This window comes from Chlorocebus sabaeus, chromosome 19 (assembly GCF_047675955.1).
Source record: "Chlorocebus sabaeus isolate Y175 chromosome 19, mChlSab1.0.hap1, whole genome shotgun sequence".
Lineage (NCBI taxonomy): Eukaryota > Metazoa > Chordata > Mammalia > Primates > Cercopithecidae > Chlorocebus > Chlorocebus sabaeus.
Window position 1 is genome coordinate 11,043,274 of NC_132922.1, and position 23,084 is coordinate 11,066,357.

General features: G+C 41.8%; 1 protein-coding gene across 1 annotated transcript in view; it reads left to right on the top strand.

Annotated features, from left to right (window-relative positions):
- The window catches only part of ENTHD1 (ENTH domain containing 1), a 150,036-nt gene that overhangs the window by 69,926 nt on the left and 57,026 nt on the right, over positions 1-23,084 (top strand). The gene's annotated exons all lie outside the window — the stretch shown is intronic.

Consider the following 23,084-nt stretch of genomic DNA (forward strand, 5'->3'; position numbering starts at 1 on the left):
CACATAGATAATTAGTTATAAGTGGTTATAATTTTTAGATAGCTTGCTTTGTATTCTTAAACAGATTTAGATCCAGAACTTGAAAGAAGAGCATTAAGGAAAATGTTTTTGTATTCTGACACCCCCTAACATTTTTTTCTCCTAAGATTTTAAAAATAGACTTTCTTTTTTTAGAGCAGTTTTAGGATCACAGCGAATTTGAGCAGAAAATAAAGATTTCCCATGTACCCTGTATTCCACACCAGAGTGGTACATTTGTTACAATCAATTAACTTCCATTGCCATATAATCATCCGAAGTCCACGGTTTACACTGGGGTTCACTTTTGGTGTTATACATTTTGTGGGTTTGGACAAATGTGTAATGATGTGTATCCACAATTATAGTATCAGACGTAGTAGTTTCACTACCCTAAAAATCCTCTGTGCTGTCTATTCGTCCCTCCCTCCCACTAACCCCTAACAACCAGTGATCTTTTTACTGTCTCCATAGTTTTTCCTTTTTCAGAACGTCATATAGTTGGAATCAGATGGTATGTATGATTTTTAGATTTTTTTTTTTACTTGGTAATGAACACTCTGGGGGTTCCTCCATGTCTTTTTATGGCTTGGTAGCTCTTTTCTTTTCTTTGGTTTTTTTTTTTTTTTTTTTTTTTTTTTAAACAGAGTCTCACTCTGTCGCCCAGGCTGGAGTACAGTGGTGTGATCTCGGCTCACTGCAACCTCCACCTCCCAGGTTCAAGCGATTCTCCTGCCTCCCTGCCTTAGCCTCTCGAGTAGCTGGGACCACAGGCGCGTGCCACCATGCCTGGTTAATTTTTGTATTTTTAGTAGAGTCGGGGTTTCACTGTGTTAGCCAAGATGGTCTCAATCTCCTGACCTTGTGATCCACCCGCCTCAGCCTCCCAAAGTGTGGGGATTACAGGCATGAGCCACCACACTGAGCTGATAGCGCTTTTCTTTTTAGTGCTGAATAGAATGTACCACAGTTTATCCATTCACCTATTGAAGAATATCTTGGTTGCAGTTTTGGCAGTTATGAATAAAGCTGCTTTAAACATCTGTGGCAGGTTTTTATATGGACAGAAGTTTTCCCTCCTAACATTTTAATACAAGTGAAATTGAGTATAAATGAGCATAAGAAGCAATCCTCAAGAGGAAAAAGTCAAAAACGTGTAGCCAGAGCGGGGATCCCACCATTTTACTTGACTGGGATCCATCTTAATCAGAGGGGCTTTTTCTATTTTTAAGTCGTTCATTTCTGCAATCTTTCCTTTACAGTAGTCTCAGAGATATCTTGCTAAAATGCAGATCTTAGCATTTCACTTCCCAGCTTAAAAGCTTTCAACAGTTCTCCACTGGCAATAGGATAAGTCTAATTTTTAAAATAGTACCATACAAGTACTTTTCATAGTCTGGTCCCAGCCAGACTATGGGCTTCATCACCTAAAACTGCCAGTACTCACAGTGCCCTGTGACATTCCATTACTTGTCTTCTCTTTAGAATGTCTTTGTTCCAGTTACTTTGACTGTGTAACACATTGCACTGAAACTTCGTGGCATAATCATTTATTCTGCTCAAGGATTCTCGGGTCAGGAATTAGGATAGAGCACAGTGGGGATGGCTTGTCTCTGTTCCATGATGCATATCTAGCCTTAGCCAGGGAGCACAAAGGCTGGGGCAGGAATCATCTGAAGGCTTGCTCACTCACATGTCCAGCAGTTGGTGCTGGTTGTCAGCTGGAGGCCTCAGTTCCTCCCCACATGAGCCTCTTCATGTGGTTTTTCCGTGTAGGCTAGTTTGGGCTTCCTGACAGCATCGTGGCTGTGTTTCAAGGATGAGTATTTTATGAAAGAAAGGACCAGACAGAAGTTGAATAATCTCAGAAGTCATGCTGTAATACTTCCACCTCATTCTGTTCATCAAGGCAATCACAAAGCCCTGTCCAAGTTTAAGGGGGTAGGGACATAGACCCTCCCCAACCTCTCCATGGAGGAGTGTCAATGCCATATCGAAAGAAAAGCATACTGGATGAGACATATGTTGGTATAGTCATCTTTGGAAAATATAATCTGCCACAATCTTCCATCAAATTACAAATCCTTGACAAAATCCTATTTGAATAGCCAGGCCCAGTGAAAATGTCACAACTGCTACAAAATCTTTCTGCTTGCTAAACTGGTTTCTCCTTTCACTATGTTCCCAGAGGACTTTGCCCATTCCCCTGTTATACAGTTTATAATTTTGTATATTAATTGTTTTATAAATATTTATTTTAAAATTATATAAGTGAATATACTCTTAATTTTTAAAAATTCAAACATAAAGTCAAAACCTCTCTTGACTGTCCCTTACCCCAACACAGTCCCCTCCCCAGAGTGAACTATTACCAGTTTGGTGATTATCTCTGATACCTTTGTCTGTATATTACATACATACATGTACCTTTAGAAATATATATAATTGACTTTGTTTTAAAACATTATTCTGCATTTTTCTGAAGCCTTTTTTTAACTTAAGAATATCACTTGGCTGTCCTTCAGTGTATGTCAATATGTAGAGATTTGCCATATTTTTAAAAACTCCTGCAATCCTGGCTATCATAGCTTATTCCCTTGCTGATGACATTTTGATGTTTTTCACTGTTACAAATAATGCTTCAGTGAATAAGCTTGTGCACATATGTGAATGTTTCTTTAGGGTGTGCTCCTAGAAATGGATTCTCTGGGTCATAATTTGTGCCCATTTTCATCATAATTCATACAGCCAAATAGCCCTTCAGAATATCAGTATCAATTCACACCCTGGTTTGCAGCCTGTTCACCACACCCTCACCAACACGTGATGTTTTCAAGCCTTATGTTTCTATCACTTGGGTAACAAGTTGCATTACATAGTAGGTATAATTTGCATATATCCACATATTGAGTAGATATTTCTATTTCCTCTTCTATGGATTACCTGTTTTTTAACCTATTTTTTCTTTTGGATTTTTTTTCATTTAAATTGATTTTATAGCTCTCTCTCTATATATATATATACACACACACACACACACACACCTGATTCTTTCTCTGCTATTTATGTTGCAAATATCTTTCAACCTGTGAATTGTCTTTCAACTTTCTTAATGGTGTCTTTGTAGAAGTTTTATGTTTTATTTAGTCATATTTATTCCTCTTCTTCTTCATAGCTTTTGGTTTTTGTGTTTTTAAGGTGGCTTTTCTTATACCAAGTTTATAGAACATATTCGCCCATATTTTATTTTAATTTTTCTGTAATCCATGTGCATTTAAAGTATTTGCGAATGGTTTTAGATAAGGGCAATGGGCAGCCAGTTGTCTCAACATTTATTGACTAGTCTATTTTTCTCTACTGTTTTGAAATGACTCTTTAACCTGCACTAAATAGTGTCTGTTTAACAACTCAATTCTATTCCATTGGTTCACTTTTCTTGTTCTGGTCTGTTTAATTTTTTGCAACAACTATAACAGCGTACCATAGTGTTAATGTATACTCTTTTATTTAACCAGTGGTCATTTAGGTTATTTCTGTATTTTTACTTTTTTTTTTTTTTTTTTTTTGAGACGGAGTCTGGCTCTGTCACCCAGGCTGGAGTGCAGTGGCCGGATCTCAGCTCACTGCAAGCTCCGCCTCCCGGGTTTACGCCATTCTCCTGCCTCAGCCTCCCGAGTAGCTGGGACTACAGGCGCCGCCACCACGCCCGGCTAGTTTTTTTTTGTATTTTTTAGTAGAGACGGGGTTTCACCGTGTTAGCCAGGATGGTCTCGATCTCCTGACCTCGTGATCCGCCCGTCTCGGCCTCCCAAAGTGCTGGGATTACAGGCTTGAGCCACCGCGCCCGGCCCTGTATTTTTACTTTTATAAACAATGATGAAATGGCATTATTTTCCCCTCCCAAATAAAATAGGCTTGCTTTATATTTTTCCGTGATTTGACACAGATTCTAAAATACATTATTCTGAATTTCTCTTGGTAAATTCTGTCCAGTTCACTAACTTATCCTGTCAACAGATGGTTCTAATTTCCATGTTATGATTTTGGCAACTTCAGCTCAAGACAAAAATAAAGTAGGAAAGTTATTGTGGTACAGAATCCTCAGTTCTTCTCCTTTTCTCCCTTGCCTTTGCCCTTCATAGGCACGCGGTGATCTGCTGTTCACACTCTGGCCTGCAGCAGAGAGGAGGTCTTACTCCCTCACACCCCCACCAGCACTAGGGACTTGCCTCACTGACTTACCCCTTACCTTACCTCCAGAGGAACCTCTCTTTACTCATTATTCCTTGCTTTTCTTTATAGTTTTACTACATGTTTATACTCTAAGCAACATATATTTTGTTTCACAGGCTCTTGAACTTTATATAAGTAGAGTCATTATGAATTTATTTTTCTGTGACTTTTATCATTCAATATCATTTCTTGATTCACCTATTTTCACCGCTGTATAGTATTTCATTGTATGTTTATATTATAATGCATTTGTTTATTCTACTGTGGAATACTATCCTCATTATGTGTCAAGTTCTTGTATTGTAAATAATGCTGTTTCTACATTTGTATATTTGTACACGATTCCTGGTTCTCATGGACAGGCGTTTCTCTAGGGCATATATTTGGAAACAAAATTGCCATACAATTCGATATGAACATCTTCAAATTTGCTAGGTAATGCCAGATTGTTTTCCAAAGTTCTAGTTGCAGTTGCTGTGTGTCCTCACTAATTTTTCCCCTAGAAAAATCCAGTCTAATGGGTGGGTATCAGTTGTTCTAAAATATTTATCATTGTTTTTGTTTTTGTTTGTTTGTTTGTTTTTGAGACAGTTTCACTCTTGTCGCCCAGGCTGGAGTGCAATGGCACGATCTCGGCTCACTGCAACCTCCACCTCTCAGATTCAAGCGATTCTCTTGCCTCAGCCTCCCAAGTAGCTGGGATTACAGGCACCCACCACCACACCCTGCTAATTTTTGTGTTTTTTGTAGAAACGAGGTTTCACCATGCTGGCTAGGCTGGTCTCAAGCTCCTGACCTCAGGTGATCCACCCACCTCAGCTGGGATTACAGGCATGAGCCCCTGCACCCGGTCTTAAAATGTATTTCTTATAATGAAATTTAGCATATTTTCATATGTCGACACATTTCATAGGTATGACTCATTCACGTTTCCTCATCTGACATGTCTGTTCATGTCTGTTGGTCATTCTTCAGTTTGGTTGTTTGTCTTTTTCTTAATGGATTTGTCAGAGTTCTTTATTCTGGAGCCTAAGTATCATATCTCATAAACGTTTTTCCAGTTTGTGACTTGTCTTTACACTTTGTATGGAGTTTTTGAATAACAGAAGTTCTGAATTTTAATGAGGTAGAATTTTTTTTCTCTATGGTTTGTACTTTTTGTATGTATCTTGTGTTATTTTAAGAAATTCTTATCTCAAGACTATAAAGATAATTCTATATAGACTAACATTTTCTTATAGTTTACTTCCCACAATTAAATATTTAATGCAGCTGGAATTAATTTTGGTATATGATTGAGGTAGAAGTCCGATTTTACCTCTAAATGGATAGCCAGCTGTCCCAGAATCATTTATTGAAAAGTCGGTCCCTTCCCAAGTGAACTGCAATGCCATCTGTAACCTAAAGTAGATTTACATATGTGTATGGAACTGTTTATACCCTCCCTATTCTGCTCCATCAGTGATATGGCCAACCCAGCACTGATAAATAGTTTTAATCACGTCACTTTTGTAACAATTCTTGATGACTTTTCTTTCATCAGGAGTATTTTGGCTTCCCCCCCGCTGCCCACCCCGAGACAAGGTCTCACTCTGTCGCCCATGCTGGAATGCAGTGGCACAACTGCAGTTCACTGCAGCCTCAACTTCCTGGGCTCAGGTGATTCTCCCACCTCAGCCTCCCAAGTAGCTGGGACTACAGGCTCACACCACCACACTTGGTTAATTTTTTTTTTTTTTTTTTTGGTAGAGATGGGATTTTGCCATGTTGCCTAGGCTGGTCTCGAACTCCTGGACTCAAGGGATCTGCCTGTCTCAGCCTCTCAAAGTGGTGGGATTAGTTTGGGCTATTTTTGACCCTTTGCTTTCACACATGAAAGTTTGTCAAGTTTCTTGAATAAAACCTGTTGGAGTTTTGATTGACTCTACATTGAATCTTTAAGTCAATTCAGAGAAGTGACGTTTTTATGATATCCAATCATTCTAATCATTTAATTCTTCCTTAATGTGTTTTTTTTATAGTTTTTCACACAGGTTCTGTATATCTTTTGATAGGCTTAGTCCGAGGTACTTTGATAGGCTTAGTCCGAGGTAATGTATTTTCATTGCTACTGTAAAATGTGTCATTTTATAAATTGCATTTTCTGTTTGTTGATGAAAATGAATGGAATTAATTTTTGTATATTGATTTTGTATCCAGCAGATCTGCTTAATTCTTACGAGTTTTCCCAGTTTATCTGTAGATTCTTCTGGGTTTCTTATGTTGAAAGTCATTTAATCTATATATAGTAATGAACTTATTTCTTAATTTTCAAGCCATACACTTTGTATTTTGTTTTCTTACCATACCATGCTAGGTGAAATGACTTATACAGTGCTGAATGAAAGTGTGATCATGGACTTCCTAGACTTAAAGAGAATGATTTAAACACTTTGTCATTAAGATAGAGGTTTAACTCATGTTTTTGCAGATCTCTGTTCCTTAACAGTTTTGTCTTGACTATATGTTGAGTTTCTCCATTTTTAGCATTTATATTGGTAGTTATAGGTTTTTCTCCTTTAGGCTGTTAATTTCATAAATTAGTTGATTTCCAGATATTAAAATAAACTTGAATTCCTGGAATAAGCTGAATGTGGCCATGATATATTATCTTTGATATATATTACTGGATTTGATTTGCTAATATTTTATTCAGGAGTTTTGCATCTATATGAGTAAATTAGCTAGGGTTGTTTTTTCTAAAATTCTCTTTGTCATATTCTGATTCTAAGGTCATGTTACACTCACAAAAAGAGTTGGAATGTATTTGCTCTTTTTTATACTCTGGACTACTTTGTGTAGGGTTGTTCGTAAGGTGCTGTGAAAATAAATAAGGTGTTCTGTAAGTGCACGAACAGTGGTGCTTGCAGAGGGCTTCTGGATGGGAAGGCAAAGCTACACCCACAATGTGTCTCTCCCTGTGAAGACAAAGCACTGGGCCAGGCGCGGTATCTCACACCTGTAATCCCAGCACTTTGGGAGGCCGAGACGGGTGGATCATGAGGTCAGGAGATCGAGACCATCCTGGCTAACACGGTGAAACCCCGTCTCTACTAAAAAAAATACAAAAAAACTAGCCGGGCAAGGTGGCGGGCGCCTATAGTCCCAGCTACTCGGGAGGCTGAGGCAAGAGAATGGTGTAAACCCGGGAGGTGGAGCTTGCAGTGAGCTGAGATCTGGCCACTGCACTCCAGCCTGGGTGACAGAGCGAGACTCCGTCTCAAAAAAAAAAAAAAAAAAAAAAAAAAAGACCAGCCTGGCCGACATGGTGAAACCCCACCTCTACTAAAAACACAAAAATTAGCCAGGCATAGTGGTGCACACCTGTAATCCCAGGTACTCGGGAGGCTGAGGTGGGAGGATTGCTTGAGCCTGGGAGGCGGAGGTTGCAGTGAGCCAAGATTGTGTCACTGCACTGCAGCCTGGGCAACAGAGCAAGACTCCATCTCAAAAAGAAAAAAAAAAAAGAAGAAGACAAAGGGGTCCAATGTAATCAACCTGCCACCTGGTAACTGGCTGTTTTCCCTGCTAGTGATGTAGCATCAGCTGCCACTCCAGGCATTTTGGATGCTCCGCATCTGTGGTAGCCAGGTCTCCTTGGTGAGGAGCAGTCATGCTGTTGAGCCCCTGCCTGTTGAGGTCATCCTTGCTACATGGCCCGCTAAACAACCACTGGAATGACTAGGAAAGAAGATTATTATTGACAGCCACTAAGTCGAGCACTTTTCCCACCTGATTTTTGAGAACCTCTTCCACGGTGAACGTCCCCTGGCAAGCATTTATAGTGACATAAATATCTTCGCATTGTGCGCACATCCTGAAAGGTCAATCCACATGCCTCCTTGTTACTCTTTCTGAGTCCCTGGCCAGCACCCATTGGATATCTTGTCTTCCAGGATGTCCTGTGTGAAGATGTACTGTTTCCAATGCTGTTGACTAAGAGGATTCTCCTGCGGTCTTTCAGGAGCACTTCTGAGTGGGGCTGTAGTTTAGCAGTTACCCACTTCTGGGTAGCGCTGGCATACTTGATGTATTAGCAATCCTGGCTGATTTCATGTTTAAACCAATCCTATACTTACCCCTTTTGAATGACAATAGAGAATTATCCATGAAGCTCTAGGTGTAGGTTGAGGGAGAGGCAGTGAAGGAGTGGGATCATGCTCCACGGAGTATGAGCCACCTGCTTGCATTGTTTACATGGGCTTCAGGACTGGTTTCATCTATGTCATTTATTTTATTTTCATTTTTATTTTTTTAAGAGATGGAGTCTCACTCTGTCGCCCGGGCTGGAGTCCAGTGGCGCAATCTTGGCTCACTGCAAGCTCCACCTCCCGAGTTTAAGCCATTCTCCTGCCTCAGCCTCCTGAGTAGCTGGGACTACAGGTGCCCGCCACCACGCCCAGCTAATTTTTTATATTTTTAGCAGAGACGAGGTTTCACCGTGTTAGCCAGGATGGTCTCGATCTCCTGACCTCATGATCCGCCCGTCTCGGCCTCCCAAAGTGCTGGGATTACAGGCGTGAGCCACTGCGCCCTGCTCTCATCTGTGTCATTTTGATTTGACAGTGGAATGCTACTGCGTACATTCAGTTTCATCTTCTATGGATCAGGTAACACCCATAACATGAGTTGACATAGTCACTTGGTGTCCTGTGGTCAAGCATTCAGTCTTTATCAGGGTGCAGTAGCAAGCCAAGTGTTGTTTTTTAGGTGGATAATAATTGTAGGCAGAAGAAGGCATGACCTTTCTCCAAAACCCTAGCGGTCCACTCCTAGAGGTCTGCTCTGTGATATTCCTACTGCTGCCTGTCAGAGGCTCCATTGATCACCTGTCTGCCTCAGGCATTTCCCTTACCATTGGTTCTGCTAAGTTATATGATCCAGGTGTTGGGGCAGCTTATCCAGAGGCCTGGACCTGCTGCAGGGCCTTTTGTTTGCTTTGGTCCTCACTCAAAACTGGCAGGAAATAGACAGAGCAGCATACCCATGGCCTCCAAAGTTCAGAGAGGCCCATGATTATCATGTTTCTTTCCTTATGTTGGGCATTTCAGATGCAATAACATGTCTCTGACTTTAGAGGGGATATCCTGACATGCTCCAGACCAGCGGATACTCTAAAAACATCACAGATGTGGCATTCCCTTGATCTTTCCCAGGATTTATTGGCCACCTCCTACATAATGTAGCATCAAGAGTGCTTGCCACTTTTTGCATTAGTCCAGTTAGCACTGTGTCATCAGTGTGATAGCCAGTGTGATGCTCTGTGGGACAAACCTCAAGAAATTTAAGGTCCCTCTTGCCTCTATTGAAGGACATAGCAGAGTTGACACAACCGTGAGGCAAGACAGTAAAGACAGTATACTGTGGTTCCTGTCACATGAAGGCTGATTCTCATTATCTTTAATAGGGATTTTAGGGAAGTTTCTAGGTTGACACCTATATATTGGATGTCAGGGGCTGTGATTTGCCCTAGTAAAGAGCCCACAACTGAACTATAGCTATGCTTGGTACCATCACCTGATTATATTTGCAATAATCTACAGTCATCCTCGACAGTCCATGTGGCTTTTCAGAAAAACAGGCAAGTTATACTGGAATGTGGTAAAAATCACTACCCCTACAACTTTGAAATCTTTGATGGTGGCACTAATTTCTGTAATTTCCCCAGAAAGATTTTCAGAGGGGAGGTGATATAATTATAGCGGTTCTGCCTGGTCTCTCTAATACCCTAATAACTTGAACTCCATGGGTGGTGGAAGCAGTGGGGAGGATTCTGCAGGTTACTAAGCAGGTGTATTCTCACCATACATTCTGAGACCATGGAAATAACTAGAGGTAGGTCTGTGGTTTAACTGGATTCGGTGTGAGGTAGCTCCTAGGCCAAGACTTCCCATGTGTCACCTGGTTTCTGTAAGTTCCCCCTCTGACCAGTAGACTACAGTGGCATTGTTGGATCTCCAGAAATTAGTGTCAGTTCAGAGCCAATATCAAATAAGTACTTATCTAAGTACCATCATTGTTGTGAATAGCTTCAGGTACCTCTAGGGAAGGCTTAGGGGAAGATTTACTATACACACCTGTGGCTACATTGCAGGATTCGTTCTCAAAGGGCTCAGACCTTCCCCTCAAGAGGTTCTTGCTCTGTGAACTGGCCTAGATTTAGGAGCTGAATAAGAGGCCATGAATCCCCTATAATGACAGTCGTTAGGTTTCCTATTTATATTAAGTTCACTTAGTAGGCTGCCTATCTATTTTCCATAGGTCCTGTGATTCATTAACCACCACCACACATACTGAAAGTAAGAAAAAAAACAAAAAACCAAAAAACAGAAAACTGATACCATGGCATCCCTGTGGTTTACTATGATTATTGTGCCTAGCTTGTCTCCAAGAGTTAAGCACTGCTACTTGCTTTTACTGCTCCAGGACCCCAGTATTCCCAGTGAGATCAGGAAACCCAGTTCCATTGCACCATCCCTGTTATCCCTGGTCATCTCAGCCTACAGATGACAACCACTACAGAGCTCTTCAGAGTTGCTGGTGCCCCATTAAGGTATGCTTTTTAAATGTCTTAGTGAAAGGAGTGTCCTCCAAGGCAATTAAAAGGTGACTGAGCAAATTGTATGTAATAGATCCATCCCGACAGCCCCATCTCACAGAGCTTTTAAGCTCCCTCTCCAGTGTGCCAGAGCAGTGCCCTTTTTCTGAGTCCTACACACATGGCACATTCTCACACTCTCGTTCTTTTCACATCCTGTTGAGATGTTACAGTCTCAGGGAGGCTTTCCTGGACATTTTATTCAAAATCAACACCTTCTCACTGCCAGTGGTGCTCCTCCCTCTTCCCTGCTCATTTACTCTATAGCGCTTATCAGCATCTGACTTACTGTGTAACTATGTGTCTAACTGATTTAGGAAGGAATAGTGTGACCCAGGAGTCCCCAGACCACTCTCTGATATCCTAGTGAATCTGCCACTAGCACAGCACTGACTTTGGACTGTGTTCTTTGGCCACATCTAGATATGTAGACTGCTTTGCAAGCCATTGCATACAGTTTTTTTGTGTTGTTCATAAATTGGATGCATTTACAATGTCCTCCATTTTGGGAGAAATTGCTGCTTGCCTTCACATTTCCTTAAAAGTGTCTTTATATCAATCATCAGAGCATTGCAAAGTGTGCCTCAAATTATAGAACTGACTGTAGAAATTCGAGAGGGTATCAACAGTAAATGTGTATTATGTGGTTGACATTAAGACATCCAATTAAAACCTTTTTAAACTTAATTTCCCCCCTCTTTTTTACTTTAAAAACATGGGAAAACATGATTCATGCATGAAAAACAGAGATAAATGAGACTACTAAAGGCTTTCATTGATATGAATGAAAAAATAAAACAAAGCCACAGTTGCAGAAGAAGTCAATTAAAAGACCAGAAGGGTGGTAAGTGCATATAAACATGCCATCTTTTCTTTATCTGCAGTGGCCACCTTTTTCATTATTGTGATGATTAAAAGAATATTAAGAGACACTGACTTTTGAACTATTTATGAATTTTAGGTCAAGAAGCCATCCAACCTAAACTCTTTTTCCCATTACTAATGAGTGTATGTATTATAACAATGTCATACAACCCCTTTGACAGTTCAAATTAGGAGAACGAAGACTAATCTAAACTGACAGATTCTTGATTAAAATAACCATGACTTCTCAAGTGTATAAGTTCCAAGTTGACTTTTTATTAGAATGAAACAGCTGTATATTTCTTTCAAAGGGTAAGTTATTCATCCCACAGAAATTTACTAAATGCCTACTAAGCACTAAGCACTGTGTTAACTGCTAGGCAGTCGATAGTGAACAAGTTCCTGCCTTTATGCAGCTTCCAGTCTAGTGGCTTAACAGACCTAATCAAACAAATGAGGTATCAGAATAGGGAGAGGACGCAAACATGTACAGGAGGGCACCCAACCCTGCTTTAGGACGGCAGGGGGCGCTTTCTGGAGAAAGTGATGTCCAAGCTGGTACCAGAGGGATGGGTGATGATAATAGCAGTAGCCAACACTCATGTTGTGTGTGCTGGGTATACTTTTAAATATTCAAGCTCATTTAATCTTCATAACAATCTTATGAGACAGATGAAGAAAGTCCACAAAGAGATTTTTTAAAACTTGCCCTCAGTCACAGAACTAGGAAGTGGCAGGGTCAGCACTTAGACCAAGCTGCTGGTGTTAACCCCAGAGCCTACGCTGATGTTTCAAACCTTTTGACTGTGACCTACAGTCAGAAATGCCTTTTATGTCATGACTCGGTACACACACACACACACACACACACACACACCCCTAAACAAGAGCTTCACAGTTTCACAAAACAATGTTTATTGACAGTGTGCTCTGATCTATCTTAGTCATTTTACTTTTTTAAAAAAATTAGATGTGACCCACAGAATTTATTTCACAACCCACTAATTGGTCACAACCCACAGTTTGAAAAACAGTTCACTACACTATTTTGCCTACTACACAGAATGAGCCAAACCAAGTGAGGAGAGAAGAGAATCTCAGGTAGCATGAACAGTGTGTGAGAGGCTGGGGTGGGAGGAACAGGAGGAAGGGGCAAGAGAGACTTGGCCAGTTGGAAGAACGGAAGGAAGTTTAGCAGAGCCTTAGGATGAGGTGGATGGCAGGAGAGGCCTCGAAGAGGTGAGCAAGGTCTTATCTGTAAAGCTGACCATATTGTTTCCCAGCCTTTGGGCTAATATCAGGTGTGGAAGAGGTGGCCATATGTTTATTGTTCAGCCAGGCCACTTTAGAGAGTGAAAGTGAACAATTATGCCAGGATAACAGATGTAAACCTGGAGCTTCCCTGGCAAAGTGGCACATAGGATAAGCCATGTTGAGAAGTTTTTGTGTCCAAAAAACAATGGGGAGCCTTTGACGTGTTTTAAGCAAGGATATGATACAGCCAGATCCTTGCTGCAGGAAGATGACTGAATGCATTGTAAAGAAAAGATTGGAGGTGAGCAAGTTAGGGAAGCAATCAGGGGTCAAAACAGAATTAGAGACTTAGGACATTTCTAAAATGAAACTCTGATCAGTCAGAATTCCAAGAAACTCCCTTAGGATAAAGTCCTAACACCTTAGCATGGCAGGTAAGCTCCTTCCCACATTGGCCTCTGCTCACCTCTGCAGCTTCACTTTTAACCTCCTTTCTTCCCCCAGCCTCTGCTGTTCCAGCTTTATACACTGAACTGCTTCCCCCAAACACCATGCTCTCTCAAGCTGTGCACGCTTCTCAGCAGGGAAAACCCTCCCCTTGCCTCCGTCCTCCATTCCTATTCATTTGTCTGAATCTTGCTCATTCTTGGGGTTTAGCTAAGATGTCACTTTTCCCAGAAAGCCTTCCCTGGCATTCTGAAGGCAGGGGCTATTATTCTCCTCCTCTAGGCTCTGAAGACACCCTGTGCCTGCCTCAGATCTGGTGCCGATTCTGCTGGGTTGTCGTTGCCTATTATTTCCCCCACCATCAAACCAATGCAACTCTAATTTTTTGAGAACAAGGGCTGTGTCTTGTTCATCATTCCAGTTTCTGCCTCTAATCTAGAGCTTAGTACATAGTAAGTGCCCCATTAAATGTCTGTTAGCTGAATAAGTATCATTGGAAATGCCCTTCAATTGAAAAAGCCATCCTCTCAGTGCTTTTTGTATTTTTTGCATATACTTTAGAAGTGTCTTCAAAGCAGATTCATCATGGCTTTTTAAAAGAAGAGCAGCATGACCAGCACACGGGGAGTCCTCTAAGCTCACTAGCGAGGTTCCCTACTAGCAGAGCTCTCTTTTGAAATTTTGTAGAACTTCCCTCATCCTAGTTGACACTTGATTGTTACATTAGCTAAAGAGAGTCTATTGAAAAGGAGGAAGTGCTCAAAACACATAGAATTTTAAATAATGTTTAAGGAAATAGGGAATGCATGTGGGCATTGGCACTGGCCCAGATATTATTTATTTAGGTTTTCCTTTCATATCACTTCAAGTCTGATCTGAAGCCAGGATCTGTCTGTGGTGTGGCAGGAACCCAGATATGTTCCATTGATTTCCCCTGAGTTTCTAGATGTTGGGGTATTCACTGAAGTTAGTAGGTTGCAGAGGGCTACAAATGAATGAGGAAAGGCTGGGGGGCAGAGAACAGGCTGAGGGGCTGTCTTAGTGGTGACTTAGAAGAGGCGGGTAGAGAAAGGACAGAGGGCCATCTGGCAACTGGAAGAGCCCCCCAAAGGCAAGATGGCATCTTATTCATGCTTAGTTGTGGACACCATACTTTCAAGCCATGATCTTAAGTGTGCCCAAAGGAGTAGCTATAGTTCTGTAATTCAGAAAAAAACAAAACAAAACAAACCCTTAAATTTCCTGTGGCAGAAAATACAACCTTGTTTATTCTGTTTTCTTAGTCACTTCCATCTTAAACTCAGTCAATTCAGGATTTCCTGTTTTCTCCCTCTTGCTCTTGAGAATGACCTCAAAGTTCTGCGGACCTGCTTGGCATCATAATTCTGGGGATGGGGGAAATATCTGGTCCCTGGGTTGTTGGGCATCTCTTCACACTGACTTCTGCTGAGGGGAAGTTGATCCCATTGTTTTAAATTGTCCAGCTGTGTTTCTGCCCACATTCATTGATATCTTAGCAGCACTGCCCTGCTTAGTACAGTTAAGCCATGCACTCTGTATCCTCCGTGTCCCCAGCCTGAAGCCCTTTCACTTCTACCACCCTCGCTCAGCTAATTCTCTAATGTGTAAGAACTGCTAGTCTCTCACACATCTCACATAGTAAGGGATTTTAAGTGGCTGATGCAGATACTCCCTTCACACCCTCCCAGTTTCTACTTCTGTTCTGCTTTTTCCATCCTTCAGCTGTGAGGTGAAGAGGGTTGAGGGAATTCTGAAGTGTTTCTTACTTTTTCAGGCTCCACCTAGGAAACAAATAGAAATCTTCTTCACCCTCAGAATGAAAGCAGAATGAGAGGGGGAATTTTTCTCTATTTTTTTCACAGAACGCTCAGTACCTAGAATAGTGGCTAGCTAATATTAGGTGCTCAGGAAATACTTGTTGGATAGATGGATGACCAGCCCCTCCCTGGTCTCCTCAGCTCCCAAGACTTAGCCCTTGACAGGCTCAAGATGCAAGGCCTCCCTCGCCAGAGACATCCTTGATGCCCTTGCCAGGATCTGACTCTTGCTGCAGATCTCTACCCTCAGAGGATTCTCAGTCTGGGCTAGAAGCTTAGATGGAGGTGTGGGCATGAGGGGAGCCAGTATACTTCCCAAATCTTTATCTGTTACATATGAATCTGGCTTTTGTTTGTTTGATTTTAAGTCTTTCATCTCTGGACACATCATGTGCCTTCCGCTTGGGCAATGGTGGCTTCATCTTTAGGAACCTGTGCTTGGGGAAGGGCCTTGGGGGATTCAGTGATATGTGGAATTGTGGGGAGGGAGACCATGTCTGTTAATCCTCCAATTGTTATCCTTTCACCTTTGTACACCCAGTTCCTAACGCAGTGCCCAGTACATAGTAGACTTTGAATTAATTTTTGTTGAACTGAATACTGGATGAATCAGAACCTGGTAATGTATCGAAGAGAAAAGAGCAAAAGTTTGGGGACGTCCTGAGGTTAAAGAGGAAAATGGAATATAGAGAAGTGCTCGGGATTATCAATTTTTTCTTTTTTTTTTTTTTTTTTTTTTTGAGACAGAGTCTTTGTCACCCAGGCTGAGTGCAGTAGCATAAACACAGCTCACTGCAGCCTCGAACTCCCAGGCTTAAGTGATCCTCCCACCTCAGCCTCCCAAGTAACTGGGACTAGAGGCGTGTGCCACCTCACCTAGCTAATTCTTTAATTTTTTGTAGAGACAGGGTCTCGCTATGTTGTCCAGGCTGGTCTTGAACTCTTGGACAGTCCTTCCTACCACTTCAGCCTCCCAAAGTGCTAGGATGACAGGCATGAGCCACTTCACTCAGCCTTTTGTTTTTTGTTTTGTTTTACTTTTTCTTTTTTTTTGTTTTTTTTTTTTTTGAGACAGAGTCTTGCTCTGTCACCTGGGCTAGAGTGAAGTGGCATGATCACAGGTCACTGCTGCCTCAACCTTTCAGGTTCAAGGGATCTTCTTGCCTCAGTCTTCTGAGTAGCTGGGACTACAGACACATCCCACTATGCCCAGCTAATATTTTTCTATTTTTTATAAAGATAGGGTCTCACTATGTTGTTTACACTGGTCTCGAACTTCTGGGCTCAAGTTACCCTCCTGCCTCAGCCTCCCAAAGTGCTAGGATTACAGGCACAAGCCACTGCACCTGACCAGATCATTGATTCTTTGTTGAAACACTTCTGTTCAATAAAGCCATATAATTTGTTAATAAAGCCATTTGTTAATTTTGATACTGATGAGAAGTACTGCTATTATATTTATTGAGTGGCAATATAGTAGGTGATCTCTAGACCCCAACTTAGTAAATTAACACCCTAAATTAGAGTCAAAACCCAGACATTGTTCAACTTGCTATAAGCATCAAGTGAAGCATGGTTATCAAGAATCCAGGTGTTAATTGTAAAATAGTAAAATTCCAGAAGGGAAGATTGAGAAATTAGATTTTAATTCAGCAGATACTTAAAGAGTTTCTGTCAGGCACTATAGTCAGCATGGATTTATGGCAGTAAACATGGCAGACTCTGCCTTCAAGGAACTTCTGTTCTGGTGAAGATAGATAATAAACAAAATAATTACAGATTGTAACATGTGCTATGAAGGAAATAAACAAGGAGCTTCATGAAGCAATGATGGGAGCAACATCTTTAGTTAGAGTAGTCAGAGAAAGCCTTTATGCAGAGGTGTTATGAGGTGAGACGAGAAGGATGAAGAAGGCTGGAAAGGAACATTCCAAGCAGAGGGAAGAGCAAATTCAGAGACTCAGTTATGGAGAAAAGGTTAGTTTGCTTCTAGAACTGCAAGGAGGCCAGTGTGGCTAGAATTAGCAAATGAGGGGATGGAGGTGTGAGAGATCAGAGAAAGACAGGCAGGGGCCATGGCATGTGGGCAGTGGAAGTCCTGTGGGGGGATTTAGACTGTTCCGAAGACAGCAGGAACATAAGAAGCAGAGGAGTGATAGACTCTGATTTATATTTATTTAAACACAAATTGGGGAGGATAAGTTGGGGATGGGGGAGGAAGGGAGAGCAGAAGCAGAAAGATAAGGAAGAAGCTATATTGACTATCCAGGTGTGCATGACCGAGGACAGAGGCACTGGCAATGGAAGAAAGTGGGCAGATTTGAGATAGACTTTGGAGTTTGTCCCTTAGGATCTCCTCACGACTAATTGTCAGAATGATGGAAAGAAAGACGGCTCTTAGTGTTCTGCCTCTGAGAAGTGAGTGTGTGATGGCGCTCTGTTGGGGATCAGAGAACAATACCCCAAAGCATGGTGCTTGGGTATGCTGAGTACTTTGAACTGAGGGACATCGGAAGAGCCTCAGAAGCAAAGGCTCCACTTGCTCTTCTCTTGCCCTTCTTTCTCCTGCTTCCCTTTCTCTCTCAAGGCAGGCCATAGAAACGAGAATTCCTCTTCCCCAAGGTGGGTCATAGAAACTAGAAATACTACTTGAACCTTCCCCTGCCTTTCTGTGTCGGAGCTGGCTAAAAAGAAATTCTCTGACCTATCTTGCCTGATAATAGGTCATAAGACCCTCATTCCAGAGGGGTCCTGCCCTGTACTGGGGAGGAAAGAGTGCCACACAGACCAAAAAAATCTGAACAAACAGGCCTTGCTGGCTTTTCCCACTCGGACTATTAGCATCAGATCATTCCCTTTTGTCCAATCACAAATCTACACCGCTGTTCATTCTTCATCGAACCTAAGCATAAAAACAGACAGTTTTCTCTGAGTCTTGAGTCTTTATCTCTGGAGACTCCTATGTCATGTAAAATTGTGATTAAATAAATCTGTTATACTTTCCTCTTGTTAACATGTTTTTGTTACAGGAGTGCTGGCCATGACCCTTAGGATGGGGAAGAAGGGTATCACACCTTTTTCACCCCTATAGTTAGTTCTATTTACTGAGAAGGGGAGGATGGGGGAGATAATAGGTTTTGGGGATATATGAAGAGCTACATTTTAGATGTGTTGTTACATTTGAGGTGGCTATGAAACACCCATTTAAAATCCTTCGTTTACTCTTCTGGGAATATTAAACATCGATGCACTAAAATAATTAAATCAGAACTTAGATGATTGTTTTTCCTGTTTCTTTAATATGACTCTCCTTCCTTGAAAAAACAAATATAAAACCATGTTAACTGTGCTTTCTGGATGATGGTTGTATGTCTACTGTGCAATTTAGAAATCTGAACCTTTCATTACTATTTAAAAAAACACACACAACAAACCTTGAATGTAGGTCATTAACAAACATGCCCAGTCCCTTACTAAAATTCTGGGAGAAATCTAGTAGTTAGTCTTTGCCCTTGTTTCTGATTACAGCTCAACATGTTTAAGCTACAGCTTCATTTTTCCTGAAGTTAGCAGTTTTAACAAAATGTAGTCATCTTCTTCTTTATATTACTACCTTCCGTACAACAGAATATGATGCTTTAGAGGACTAGGCAAAGTAGACAATGAATAAGCTTGTTTCTGATGGGTTGATTAGGCGCATACAAATGTTTTTTCCTTTCTAAATATTTTGTAGTATCTCTTTGTGTGAATGTGTGTGTCTGTAAGTGTGTAATATGATAGCATTAGTGTACAACAAAGCCACTCTATAAGTGCCTTAGAGAGTTTTGCAACAGATGTTTCTTTTGTATTGTTGGATCCACATGCAATGTGGCCTTAAGACAGATAATAAGCAAAGGACTACAGCAATTACAAATCTTGATAAGCAAAGGGTTACAGCAATTACTACTGCAGTTACAGAGATCAGCTGTGGCTCTTGCCAAGGTCAAATATTTAGAATAAACACAGATTTAAAAGGTGTTTTGCTTCCTTGTAAGAATTTGACTCATTTAACTTAGAAAAGAAAAATCTAGGAGTGCTTTGTGGTTAGTAATGATAATTACCATTGCTTTGCTACCTATGAACTTGGAACAGCTTAATTATTCAGAAATAATCACTCAATTGTGATAAGCCTATGGTAATCATATCTTAACTGTCATCTGTCTCCATACTTTGGGCCCTTATCCTCCCCTGCCTGGGCTGTTATAATACCTTTGTTAGTGACCTCCTCAGTCTCAGCCTCACTCCTATCTATCTGATCATGTCACTTCCTCTTCAAACAGCCTTTAATGGCGTTTCATTGTCTCCAGGGTAAAAAGTATACTACTGACTCCTTACATTTTCAGCAGTGTGGTGGACTAGACAACCTCAAGGTTCTCATGCCATTAGAAAAACAAACCTAGATTCTGGATGAAAGATATCTTTTAATGCATTTTTTGGTCCATAGATGCTAAAGGAAATCTCTAAGGGCAAAACAGAACAAAAATTGCACAAACCAAATAAACCCAAAGCTGAAACCTGATTGGAGCAGAGAGCTATGAATGTAAATGAATCCAAAGGCAGGTTTCCCTGAAGGCAAATGCTGTATCAGTAACAAATCAGAAAACTAAGCTCTGAACCAGTAGCAAAGGAGGAAGGTGGGCCTCAGACTTTTGCATGAAGTTGGAACATTCAAGGAGGCTAAACTGACTCTAGTTCCCAGGCTCCTGAGAAAAACACAGATCCTTTCTGGAGGAAAGCATGCCTAGGTTAGACACCCAGGATTCTCACAGATTAATCTCAGACTGACATGATTGGAAGTTGCCAAAATAATAAGAGAATAGAGAGGGGCTTCAAAATGGCTGCCTAAAGGCATCTGGCACTCATCTCTTCCACAAAGAAGAACCAAAATAGTAAGTAAATAATCACACTTCACATAGAGCATCTAAATGAAAACACTGGAATTCAACAGAGAAATGACAGGAAACACCTGAGGCACAGGAGCAGAGGGAAGCAAGGCAGCCATCTTGGCCAGGATTGGCTGGGAGCTTGGAGAGGCTCCCCAGCATGGAAGTAAGTGAGAAATCCTCATGGTCTAGTGTGAACTCCTGTAACCTTAGCTACAGGAGAACTCCTCAACCTTGTGGTCCCCAAGACTAGCATAGGGAATTGCCTAGAGACTGTGCAACAGATTGCTGCAGAGAGGGAGCTCGTGCTGGCTCCCACATGTTCCCTAAGTCCTAAGCAGCTGTAGCACAGTGCCAGTTTCAGAGCCCAGCCCCCACCAGACTACATCCTGCCCTGGGGCCTAACAGCCCCTGCATCTGCACATCCTGGGAGTTCCACTGACATCCTCCAACCCCCATCTACCCAGAAGGTTGCAGCAGCGTGCCACTGGTTGGACCCAGCAGAGTGACAGGGTCCCCAGTGATAGAGACAGGAGATAGCCGAATGCCGCACAGGTCATTGTACACAGGGGGCTTGCCTAAAAATGCCCACAGTGAAAAATTCTGTCCCTTAACACATGCACAGTAAGGGAAGTAAATCACTGTGGAGTGGCTCAGACTAAGAGCTTGAATGTACACTGGAAGAATGGGCTGGAGCCACCAGGAATTCATGCTTTATGCTCCGGGAGAGCCTAGCCTCTTCAGCTTGTGTGTGGTGGCCTGGTATTCAATTTTTTGAGGTGGAAAACCTGTGTGCAGGACCCCTCATTTTTATTGAGACCTTTCTTTTCACTTCATAAATTCCACCCTCCTCACCTTTCAATGTGTCTGTGTGCCTACTTTTTCCTGGTTGTGAGACAAGAACCTGGATTTTAGCTGAACTAAGGAGCAAAAAATCCTGCATTGCCACCACTCAAGCACACAGTGTCCAGCAGCCTGGGGGAATGGAGGTGCACTAGGGAGGCTGCCCATGGGACAAAAGGAGCCAAAGTGCATGCTCCTTGGAGCCTGAGAACTACCTGCCTATGGCTGAAACCACTGTGAGCACACCTTCTCCTCCCCCCAATTGCGGCAGGGCTGAAGCACACTTGTGCACATACTAAGGACAGGCTCCCACCATCCACTGCCACCACTGCTATAGCCACCTGAGAACTCCACTGCACCACTGCAGGGAGCCTGGAGATCACCCCACTCTGCCCACTACAGCCAGTGCCTGAGTATAAAACCAGAGGGCCTAAGGACAAGCCTGCCTGGCCTAGCACCACTGCGCTCCAGGGCCCAGACACACCACCTACGGACCTGGGGATTATCCTGCCTTGTCCATCATAGCTGGCATCTGTGCATTCCCTCTGGGGGCTTGAGGATGAGCCCACCTAGCCTGCCACTACCACCACAGCCAGCACATGCTACCTAGAGTCCTTGGGAATGGACTGCCCACTGCATCATAGCTACTGCCAACATCAGTACATACTGCTTTGGAGACCAAGGCTTGTCCCATCACTGCTACTGCCATCACACACTGCCCAGGGGACAGAGGACTCGCCCATCCATCCAGCTCACCACTGCCACTGCTGGCTCCAGAACAAGCCACCTGGAACCCCAAGAATAGGCCTGTTTGGACCTGCTTCCATTAGTGCCTGTTTCTACTCCCCAGGGGCCCAAGGACAGGCACCCTCAGCCTGTTGTTGCCACCGCTGGGGCCCAAGGACTGGCTGACTTGACATTCCTGTCCCCAGAAAAACTCACCACAGTCCCCTACTAACAACCACAGCCTAAGCCACTGAGGAAATCACAGACACCACCGATGCTGTTTATAGCCAAAGAAATAATATGGAGACTACACTACTGCATGCACTCAGAATCAAAGCTAACATGTCCTTCCCAACCAACACCATAGATACATCCTCAGAGAGAAGTCTTCCCCTACAAAAGCCAATCCAAAAAATTACACCAAATATGCAGATATCAGTGTAAGGACACAAACATGAAAAAAGGAAATATGACACCTCCAGAGGAACAATAATTCTCCAGCAGTAGATTCTATTGAAAAACAAAATCATGAAATGCCAGAAAAAGAATTCAAAATAATAGTGTTAAAGAGGCTTAGTGAGATACAAGAAAATGCTTAACAATACAAATACATCAGAAAAACAATTCAGGATATAAATGAGAAATTTACCAGAGATAGATATTATAAAGAACCAAACCAAAATCCTAGAACCGAAAAATCCAATGAATAAAATTAAAAAAAAAATTATCAAAGAGCTTCAGCAATAGACTAGAGCAAGCAGAAGAAAGAATTTAGAAGCATGAAGACAGGTCTTTTGAAATAACCCCAGCAGACACACTCAAAAAAACTATAATAAAGGATTTTTAAAAAGAACAAACAAAACCTATGTGTCATATGGGACATTATAAAGCAAACAAACATACACATCTGGGATGTTCAAGAAGGTGAAGAGACCAAAGGCATAGAAAACCTATTTAACAGAATAATAGCTGAAAACTTTATAAGTCTATTAAGAGATTTAGACATCCAGATATAGGAAGCTCAGAAATTCACAAATAGATACAACCCCAAAGGGTCTTCTCCATGACACATTATAACCAAACTGTCAAACATCAAAAACGAAGAGAATTCTAAAAACAAGAGCAAAGCATCTAGTCACATATAAGGGTACTCCTATCAGACCAGCAGCTGATTTATCACCAGAAACTTTATAGACAAGGAGAGATTGGGTTGATATATTCAAAGTCCTGAAATAAAAGAAAAAAAAAAAAACTTTCCAGCCAAGAATACTATACCCAGCAAAGTTATCCTTCATAAATGAA